Consider the following 10,171-nt stretch of genomic DNA (forward strand, 5'->3'; position numbering starts at 1 on the left):
CCGTGCCCACGTACGGCGCACGTACAGGGAGCATTGTCCGGCGCACGCGCGCGGGGCACGTAACTCATCCTCGCCCTCCCGCCCCGCGTGGCGCGTACGCGGCAGGCGACAGGTGCGCGCGCACCTGCGCGGAGGGTCTGAAACCTCCATCTCTAGAGGGCGCACTGGGTGCTCCACGACCCACCTGGAGTGTGGCCAGTGACTCTCGGGTCTCCTTTAGCCAGGATGGAGTTTGGCGAGAGATTTGCAGAACCGGGATTACCTTCCCAGCTAGATCAGACCCGCCTAGGAAATGGCCTCTAGGTCTTAGTGATTAAGCCCCCTTTGAAGGGACGGGTTTGTGGGGGGTTGTTTTGGGGGTTGTTTTTTATTACGTGTTTTTGGTGGACTCGCGTAGTGGAAAAGACCGCGTCCAGTGGAGATCAATCCCGGGCACTGGTGTTTGTTAGCTGCCTTTTGACCTTGGTCGAGTTACACGCCTTCTCACAGCATCAATTGGTTAATGGAGAAAATGGAATTAGTATAAGAAGGTGAAAGCACCTAGCAAATCATCTAAATATCATAAATGTTGGATCTTCCCCCTCAATTCCTTGGGTGGTGACTTTTTCCATCCTGTCCCCTTCTCCCCGCCAACCCCAAAGGGCTACATTTAAATGGCTCCGTTCCAAGATGCTGATAGGAAAGTTACAGAACACGAACTCAATTTATTGATAGAAATTCAATATACTGTGGCCTGTTTACCTTAATTGAAACATATCCCATAGGCCATTTTTTAAAATTTCTCTTACTATAAGCAGAAAGGAAAAGAAGGCAACTTTGTGATTGACATAACCAAATTCTGTTACCTGCTTTGAAAAGACTCGATTCTCGTTATCTGCCCTGCAGAGACATACATAGAAGAATGTGGTTCATTTTTTATTTTTTTTCTTCTTTTTTATTGCGGTACGCGGGCCTCTCACTGCTGTGGCCTCTCCCGTTGCGGAGCACAGGTTCCGGACGCGCAGGCTCAGCGGCCATGGCTCACGAGCCCAGCCGCTCTGCGGCATGTGGGATCTTCCCGGACCGGGGCACGAACCCGCATCCCCTGCATCAGCAGGCGGACTCTCAACCACTGCGCCACCAGGGAAGCCTGTGGTTCATTTTTCTATACACTCTCTAGCCATTTTGCAACTGAATTTGAGAAATTTTGGCTATTCTGCAAATGTTCCCGTTACTATCGTATTTTCCTAAACTTCACCCCAAACACTCAGGTTAAAAAGAACGTTTTTTATTTATCCCCAGCACTATCTACTCTATTTATACTTGTATCAGAGCACCCAGTACTACTTGACTGCCTCCCCTACAAAACTAAACGACAATAGACCTGTGTCATCCTATCAGAGTGTCTTGTACATTATTTGCCACGTTGTTGGCCCCTTAAAAAAATGTTAAATCAATAAATGTATAAATGAGTTCAAGGAAGTCAAAGGGCCGCCAGGGAAGCCCTAGCCACTGTTTTCAATAATAAAATCCTTCATTTCTGATCCAGGAATCTCATGTCTTTTGTCATCATCTATGAAACTGATACAAATTAACTTGTCAGCTTTCAAGTGCAATAAAATCTCAGACCCTTCCCAGTTCTTGACCAGGAGTTGGCAAAATTTTCTGTGAAGGGTTGAATAATAAATATTTTAGTGCTTGTGGGACATGTATGGTCTCTGTTACATATTCTTCTTCGTTTGTTTTTTTGGTTTGAAACAATCCTTCAATTTACAAAAATCACTTGTAGGGCTTCCCTGGTGGTGCAGTGGTTGAGGGCCCGCCTGCCGATGCAGGGGACACGGGTTCGTGCCCCGGTCCGAGAAGATCCCACATGCCGTGAAGCGGCTGGGCCCGTGAGCCATGGCCGCTGAGCCTGCGTGTCCGGAGCCTGTGCTCCGCAACGGGAGAAGCCGCAACAGTGAGAGGCCCGCGTACCGCAAAAAAAAAAAAAAAAAAAAAAAAAAATCACTTGTAGCTTTCAGGCCACAGATGGGATTTGGTCTGAGTTTGCTGGCTGTTGTTCTTGATACATTTATTGGTCAAACAAAGTTGGGTTTTATGACTGCTATAAGGAAGACCATACATTATGTGTATCTCTGCAGTATCTCTGTAAGAGGGTGTTAGGATTATTATAGGCTTTGGGACTGGTGTTAGGTAATTTGGGGAAACACTTAAGGATGTGGAGCTTTGCTCTTCTTTGGATCCTGTCAGGAAGCAAAGGTAAACTTATGACTGTGTATCTTAATTTTCTCCAAAGCAGGGATTGCCAAACTTTTTCTGTAAATGGCTAGATGGAAAATATTTTAGGCTTTGCAGGTGAACTATGGTCTCTCTCACATATTGTTTTTTGTTTTTATTTTCTTTTATTTTTTTACTTTTTAAAAATGTTAAAAACCGTTCTTTGCTCAAAGGCTGTATGAGAACAGTCAAGGTCCAGATGCAACCTTATCTTGAAGGTGAGAGGAATGAAGTGAGGCTGAAACTGTAACTAGCAAACTGTAATGACCCCAGTAGTGGTCATTTTAGGATGTGTGTTCAGATATGATTCCTGGGCTTCCCTGATGGCGCAGTGGTTGAGAGTCTGCCTGCCGATACAGGGGACACGGGTTCGTGCCCCGGTCCGCGAAGATCCCACATGCCGCAGAGCAGCTGGGCCCGTGAGCCATGGCCGCTGAGCCTGCGTGTCCGGAGCCTGTGCTCTGCAATGGGAGAGGCCACAACAGTGAGAGGCCCGTATACCACAAAAAAAAAAAAAAAAAAAAAGATATGATTCCTGAGTGGTCTTGTTTTGTCTTGATCCATCATGGTCACAGAGTGATCTTATCTGAAGTCGGTGCCCTGTGAAATTATTTATATTTAACGGGAGAATATCATGGCCTCGCTTTTGGTATGGATGCAGATCCTGGATGTCAAAGACAGCTTTTCTCTTTGTCTGTGAGTGGACAGAGGGCTAGACTGACTTCTTTCACTACTATTGCCTTGACAGTGCCCACCTCAGGTGCCCTCTTAGATTTACACAAATCTAACAAACAGGTGAACAGGTCTTTGTTCTGTGCTTGGCCCTCATATCATAGTGGAAAGTTGGTGATATTGGAATTGGAGAGACTTGGGATCAAACTGCAATTCTGTCACCAATAAGTGTAGCCTTGGTCATGTTACTTGCCCTTCGTTTTTTCATTACTAGCTAGAGATAAAAATATTCCATTGTGGGCTCTGGTTTCAGACTACTTGGATTAAAAGCCCAATCTATCAACTGTATAACTCTAGACAAGTTACTTAAACTTTTGGTGCTTTGGGTTCTTTATATGTAAAATGAAAGGTAAGAACATACCTGCTTCATAAGGTGACTAAGAACAGTAAATGAAAAAATATGTAAAGTACAGATGATCCTTGAACAACACAGGTTTGAACTGCATGCGTCCACTTATGTATGGATTTATTTTTTCAATAGTAAATACTACAGGGCTTCCCTGGTGGCACAGTGGTTAAGAATCCGCCTGCCAATGCACGGGACACGGGTTTGAGCCCTGGTCCGGGAAGATCCCACATGCCGCGGAGCAACTAAGTTCCCCGCGCCACAACTACTGAAGCCTGTGTGCCTAGAGCCCATGCTCCACAAGAGAAGCCACCGCAATGGGAAGCCTGTGCACCGCAACGAAGAGAAAGCCCACGTGCAGCAATGAAGACCCAACGTAGGCAAAATTAATAAAAAAATAATAAAAAATAAATAAATTTATTTTTTTTTAAATAGTAAATACTACAGTACTACACGATCTGAATTGGTTGGGTTCCCGGAGGCAGAATCTTGGATACAGAGGAACCAAGTTTACGGAGAGCCAACTATGACTTACTTGCAGGGGTGTCTGATTGTGAAGCGCCCCTAACCCCAGCATTGTTCAAGAGTCAACTGGAGTTCCCAAGTAAGCTGTTGTTTGCCGAATGAGTTTCTATATGTGAATCACTCAAATGCAGTATCTGACACATCAGTAAATGTGAGTTATTTTCCGCTCTTCAAAGTGCTGTTTCCTAACCTCCTTAGCACCCTGGAGAATGTCAGGCACATTGATCTCTGTTACTCAGTGGAGGGTTGGAGGGAAGACAACGGTAGCCTTCTACAGGCTCCAGGTCACTTCCTTCTAGCTCAGACCTGCAGCACTGCTGGGGAATTCTCTGTTCGCCTTCACCTTCCCCTTTACCTTCTTTCTTCTTCCTTTCACCTCAGTTGTCCAGATCACCTGGTCCTGCTCCATCCACAACTTCATAGTCAGTCTCTTTGTCAGTCACTTCTAATCTGATTTCTGCTACTACCATGACCATTCATGAGAGTTTGTTCCTTGAAAGGTAACAATATCTTTCGTCTTGCAAATCAAAGTACCTGTGTAAGTTCTCACTCCTTCACTAATGTCCTTTTTTGCTACTATTGACTCTGCCCTCTCTTCAGAAAACTTTTTCCCTCCATAATTCTGCCTACATTGTCTTGCGTGGATTCCAAGAAAGGATAAAAATACAATTCAAGGAAAAAGAAAAGGGTTACAAAAGCCTCTCTATGTTCTTTGCCTCTTGTTTGCAGAAAAGCTGAAGTCTCCCAGGCTTCCCAAGGTCACAAAGGAGCAGGCTCGAGCAGTTAATGTCCTAATGATTAGGACAATAGAGTCATAGATTCAGTGTCTGATGCACATTCTGAGTTGTTTTACAAGTACTATAACTACCACCAGAGGACATGACATAAGCTGCTCCAACTTGAGCAGTACTGAATCTATGGCCAGCACAATTCCAAGAACTGGCCTCAAGAGCATGGGATTAAAATTATTGCTCATAATAATCTGTATCTTTGTGGGCATCAAAATAATTGTAGCTTTCTCTGCCCATATATGTAAGCTGGCAACTTAAATTGTCAGCAAAGAGATGCTACAGACCAATGTTGACATCTTCCACTTGAAAAAATGGTGCCCTATGTCAGCATGAAGAAGTTACAGAAGATGGACCTTTGCCCCTAACCCTATAGAAATGGAATGATGTTTGACAGTGGGGAATTGAAAGCGGCTCTTCTGCCCCTTTCCTGTTTGCCCATTTCTGTTCCTCTCTAACCTTCAAAGAACCTAATTATAAGAATGAGATCACTAGGCAATTTAACCTAACTCCTGATTTATGCTCTCCTGAAGCACGCCATGCCTTGCCTAACCTGTCAATTCTCTTCCTGGATAAAAAGAAGTAAGAATGAAGAATTAAATAATTAAAGAATGATTAGCTCTCTCCCCACAAAGGCCTCCTAAGGAATCCTGCAGGCAGATCATGTGGGCAAGATAACGTCTGAAAAGAGAGTCAGCCAGTCTGCAAACAGAGGAGAATGATGCAGAACCCAACCTCCTGCCTTGATGATTCACTGAGATTCTTTCCCCCATTTTTCCCTTTAAAAACTATCATGACTGAGCAGAATCTTCGGAGTTGGTTTCTGGACACGAGTCCGCCTTCTCCCCAGATTGCTGGCTTTTCTAATTAAAGCACCTTGCCTTTCTAGTGACACTTGCCTCTCGGATTATTGACTTTTGAGCAGCGAGCAGCTGAACCTGAGTTCAGTAGCAATACAAGTTCAGCCTCCTCTTAAGGAAAGAAATAGGACAGGGCAAAGCAATAGTGACCTCTGTGGAGATAGAGAGAAAAGACAACATTTCAGAATGCAAAGGTTAGGAAACATCTATCACAAAATGCTGTTTGTTCAACACCAGATGGCAATCAGAGGTATTAATTTGTCTAGTGCAAGGCTTATAGACTACCCGAGATCTTTTTTTTTTTCATTTGAGGTATGGCTGATTTACAATATTATGAAAGTTTCAGGTGTACAATGTAGTGATTCACAATTGTTAATGTTATACTCCATTTATAGTTACTATAAAATATTGGTTATATTCCCTGTGCTGTACAACATATCCTTATAGCTTATCTATTTATACATAGTAGTTTGTACCTCTTATCCTCAACCCCTACCTTGCCCCTCCCCGCTTCCCCCTCCCCATCGGTAACCACAACTTTGGTCCTCTATATCTGTAAAGGCACCCAAGATTTTAAAAACAATTTGCTCATACTTCAAAAGAAAATATTTTTGTTATTGTCATTCCCAGTCTATTGACCCAGAGATTGACCCAGAGATATAGGGATTTAGAAATTATATAGAATAAGTGCTTGACAAAAAGTAAAAGCTAAATAAATATTTTCATTAGAGTCCACTGGATGCTAATTCTTCAGCAAATTGAAGTGGTAGAGGTACCACATTCTTTAACAAAAGTTTCCCTAATCCATGATATAATTTTCATTTCCTTCATAAGTATGTCCAGGGCATACTTGGTTAAGGAATTCCAAGTCTTCCATATAGCTATAAAATCCTCCCTATCTGGTTTTCTTTCCCCTGTTCTCTGGGCTCAGAGCATTTAAATATCTTTCAGTTTGACACTTAAAAATTCTGAATAAATCTTGACATAATTCTTTCCCATCTTACTATGCTGGTGGATATTCTAATCTACCTCTCCAAGGTATTTTCTTATTCATTTCATTCGTGAATTAGGAACCTGAACTAGTTGAAGAACTTAAATAACATTTGACATCCCCATTCATTATGGCTTATCCCTGGGTTCTTCCAAAAAGATCACATAGGTCCTTGTGGTATCAAAAAATATATATATATATTTGGCTTTTGTCCCCGGTTTGGTTCCTGGCACAGAGCTCCTAAAACTCTTGGAATTTCCTGAGTGGTTGAAGTGCTTCCCCCCAAACACACATCTCAATGGAAGGGACAAGTTTGAGTCCCACCAAGTCAGTGATCCAATCAGCCACGCCCATGCAATGGAAATTTGATACCAACTCTGGAATGACAAGATTTCGGGGAGCTTCCGGGCTGGTAAACAGGTTGATTTGCTGGGAGGGTGGTGCTCCTGGCGAGAGTGCTGGACTTCTGCACCCAACCTTCCCCCAGCCACTCCCCAGGCATCGCTTCTATTGACCTGTTCCTGGTTTGTATCCTTCAGAATAAAACTGTTTTTTGTAAGTACAGTGCTTTCCTGCATTTTGTTTGTTTGTTTAGTCAATTATTGAACTTGAGGTGAGGTCGTATTAACACCCAAATTTGTAGCTGGCCAGGCAGAAGTGTGGGCAGCCTGGACACCCCCTTTGTGGCTGGTGTCTGAAGTGGAAGCAGTCTTGTAGGACTGAGCCCTTGACGTTTGAGGTCTGTGCCACCTCCGCGTAATTAGTGCCAGAATTAAATTGAAATGTAGAACACCCAGTTGATGTCAGAGCATTGGAAAACTGGGTGTTGTTTGAAAAAGCAGAGTCCTTATCAAGCTTTCCTGTGAAATAATAATGTGTTGTACTTTTTGTACTTGTTGAATGAGAAACTCTATAATGCCCAAAAGCTTACAATGAATCTCAGTCATGGTTTTAAACTAATGTGGTTTTAGAGTTGCAGTCTATTTGGGAGAAAAACACAAGGGGGAGACATTGTTCAGGCTAAGACAATGCATGGGCACACATAAGTTTGTTTTTACCTTTTCAAATGGGAGTACTTAACAGTGATGTCAAAGTAAAAATATGACACATCTTTGTGAACCATGAACTATACACCGTTTACAACTTTACAGCGTTCAAAAATTTGTTGAAAAGATAGTCTTATCTCCTATGGGGCAGGAAACTTGTCTGTTTCGTGCGTCCAGAACAGAGGCTGACCGAATAAAGGATGAAGTAATATAGGAAAACAAATCCAGAAAATGACCATAATGCAAAATTCACAGGATTTTAACAGAATACACAAGACTTCAGTGAAATATCAGGCTTTCTCTAGTCTGTGTTAGGTGTGGTAGGTTGAAAAATGGTCCTTCCCCCCAAAATGTGGAGGTCAAATCCCTGCAACCTGTGAATGTCACCTTATTTGGAAAACTGAGTCTGCAGATGTAATTTAGTGAAGGACCTAGAGATGAAATCATCCTGGATTTTTCAGCTGGGCTCTAAATCTAATCACAAGTGTCCTTATCAGAGAAGGAGACATGAAGAAGGAGGCAGAGATGTGGCCACAGCCAAGGAACACCTGGAGCACCAGGTGGAAGAGGAAGGACATGAATTCCCCTTTATAGTTGCCTCTAGAAGGAACACAGCGCTGCCAGATTTCGGACTTTTAGCCTCCAGAACTGTGAGAGAATAGATTTCTGTCCTTTAAGTCTGTGGGAATTTGCTACAACAGCCCTAAGACAACTAATACAATAGCTGATCCCTGAGGGCTCACAATCACGCTCTTTTTAAAGTTTCTTTGGAGGAAGCATTTTCCAAGGTTCCTAGATGTCTAAGGTCCACAGGTTGGACCCACTCTAGAGAACCTCCCAGAAGGCCCTTTCTAGTAGAAGATCTCATCATTTACTGATCTGAGCAACTTTCAACGCTAGGAAGCGGAAAACCCTGCTCTTGATGTCAAACACAATGTGTGAGCTTTAACTGACAATTTAAAGAATAAAAAACGAGTTTGAAAGAACATTCAAAGATATGTCAATTCTTTTAATTGATACTATGTTGAATCTTGAAAAAAAATTGTAGAACTCCTAAGGCTGTATTTACCAATATATTCTTGATCTACCTATACTGGCCATCCCCCATTATGTTCACACATAAATGAACAGCCCACATCTTCGTGTATCATTGCAGACATCACAATTATGACCAAAAATCATCACTTCTGTAGCTACCCAAAGAAGTACAAAGCAGTTGAAGATGATGAATATATCATGCTTAATTCAGGCATAACACTTTTGTCTGAAGTACTCTCATTTGGGAACTCCTTTTTAAAAATCTGTCCAGTGAATTCTGTGCTTAACATAGGCCATCTATACTATATTAAAATTAAATTGGGACATGATTGTTTCACCTCACAATACACAATTGGAGACAATAAGGGAAAATTCTACAACAAAACAAAGATACAGTAAATTTCCTAAATAGCTGTCTTTTGATGAAAAAAAAATCCAAAAACACAAAACCACACAACATTGTAGATAACAACATATCTTCATTTTTAAGTTTAATTTTGGATTTATGAAGAATGACTTTACACCTTTTGGGGTATTTGTTTTTGCAACCAATTTTCATCCTTTTATGAGGTAATGAAACATGGCCCACTTGAAAGTAGGGAAAGAACTCTCAGAACTAAATCTTAAATTTAGCTAATTGAGCATGAAGGATCAAAAAAGGTCTGAATTTTTCTAATAATTGTTTAGAATTTTAGACATACCATTTGACCTTTGACCTAAACAAATAGATTTCAACGTCCTCAGTAAATAAAGGCTGACCCGCCTCTTCTTATACAGTCACGCACAAAGGGCTACTATTACCGTGACTGACACAATCCTGTCATTAGCAGCACTCAAAGCCATAGGGAACACTCCTGGGCTATTTTAAGTTTTATTTTCTAATTTTATTTTGAAAACACAATCTTTGTTTTCTTTGGAATGAACGTTCTAAGTTGGATGGCTTTTTTTTCTAAAATCCAATATTCCCATGATTTATATGAGTTCTCGATCAACGGCCGAATTTTGAGATGACACCTTTAGGCTCTGATTTCACCAACACAAAAACCTGTCCGATAGGAAGGTGCGCTGACGCTGCCTTCCTATGTAAACATCCCAGGCACTTTGATTCCGTGTCGAACACTCATTATTTTTCTTCTCCGTTTTGTCAGAATGTTGGCCACAATCCCCAAGAACTATCTCCACGTGCCTGTGAGCCTTCATGAGCGTCCCTAACCCTAAAAGGAACACGTGCGGGGCTTGGATGAACCTTGAGATGTGCAGGTGAGGCCTCGGCGAGGACTCCGACAACTGTTCCCAAGTGGGCGGGGACTCGCGGGACCCCGCTCTTCGGGAGCCCAGACAGGGAGGAGCAGCCGGCCGCGCAGAGAGACCGGCGCCTGCGCGGGCAGCCCGGAGGGGCGTGGCCGGCCGGCGGGGGCGGGGCGGGCTAGCGGGGGCCGGGCCGGTGGGCGGAGGCGGGTTCTGCGGGGGCGGGGAGGGGCGGGGCCGTCGAACGAGGGTGGAACCGGCGGGAGGAGGCGGGGCCGGTTAGAGGGGCAGGGCCAGTTAGAGGGGCAGGGCCGGCGGATGGCTGCGCCGGCAGCGCG

The sequence above is a fragment of the Monodon monoceros genome, unplaced genomic scaffold (assembly GCF_005190385.1).
Source record: "Monodon monoceros isolate NGI ecotype Baffin Bay Population unplaced genomic scaffold, NGI_Narwhal_1 Super_Scaffold_18, whole genome shotgun sequence".
Taxonomy (NCBI): domain Eukaryota; kingdom Metazoa; phylum Chordata; class Mammalia; order Artiodactyla; family Monodontidae; genus Monodon; species Monodon monoceros.